We start from the raw sequence: 760 nt of genomic DNA, 5'->3' as shown, positions 1-760 counted from the left end.
AAGAACCTAGTTCTAGTATAGTAAACCGAACCATCCCAGCTAATAATTTTGAACTTAAACCATCTCTATTACAACTAGTGCAACAGAGACAGTTCGCAGGTCTCGCTACTGAGAACCCAAACCAACATTTAAAAATATTTCTTCAATTAGCAGACACTTTTAAAACCAATGGAGCTTCTCCTGAGGCAATACATTTAAGATTATTTCCTTTTTCCCTCAGAGATAAATCCCTATCATGGTTAGATTCCCTTCCACCCAATTCCATTACGACTTGGGATAACCTTAGAAGAGTTTTTCTTGCTAGATATTTTCCTCCGAGTAAAACCGCCGTTCTTCGAAACCATATAACTAGATTTACCCAAAACCAAGGAGAATCGTTGTTCGAAGCTTGGGAGAGATATAAAGAGTTGTTACGAGCATGCCCACATCATGGTTTAGAAAATTGGTTAATCATTCAAACCTTCTATAATGCACTTCATTACAACACAAAGATGACCATCGACGCTACCGCAGGCGGTGCTCTGATGAACAAACCATATCCTGAAGCTAGTGCCCTCATCGAAGATATGGCTCAAAACCATCAATCATGGGGAGTCGAACGAGCGACAGTTGAGAAGAAGGAAGCTCAAGGAGGAGTGCATGAACTAAGCTCTATAGACATGATGCAAGCTAAAATGGACGCATTAGCCCTTAAGGTCGAGCATATGTGCATAAACCCAAATACTGTAGTCGTAGTTTCGTCGGATTGTGAGATATGTGG

The 760-nt window shown here is 40.7% G+C and overlaps 1 non-coding gene across 1 annotated transcript; it reads right to left on the bottom strand.

The window, feature by feature from the left end:
* Nucleotides 1-329: 329 nt before the first annotated feature.
* LOC127088498 (small nucleolar RNA R71) lies at nucleotides 330-436 on the bottom strand. The gene has a single exon (XR_007790332.1). It is a non-coding gene; the product is annotated as a small nucleolar RNA R71 (small nucleolar RNA).
* Between the last annotated feature and the right edge of the window lie 324 nt (nucleotides 437-760).

This window comes from Lathyrus oleraceus, chromosome 5 (assembly GCF_024323335.1).
Source record: "Lathyrus oleraceus cultivar Zhongwan6 chromosome 5, CAAS_Psat_ZW6_1.0, whole genome shotgun sequence".
In the NCBI taxonomy this organism is placed as follows: domain Eukaryota; kingdom Viridiplantae; phylum Streptophyta; class Magnoliopsida; order Fabales; family Fabaceae; genus Lathyrus; species Lathyrus oleraceus.
Note: the sequence above shows the minus strand (reverse complement) of the source record. Positions and strands in the feature narration are given on the sequence as shown.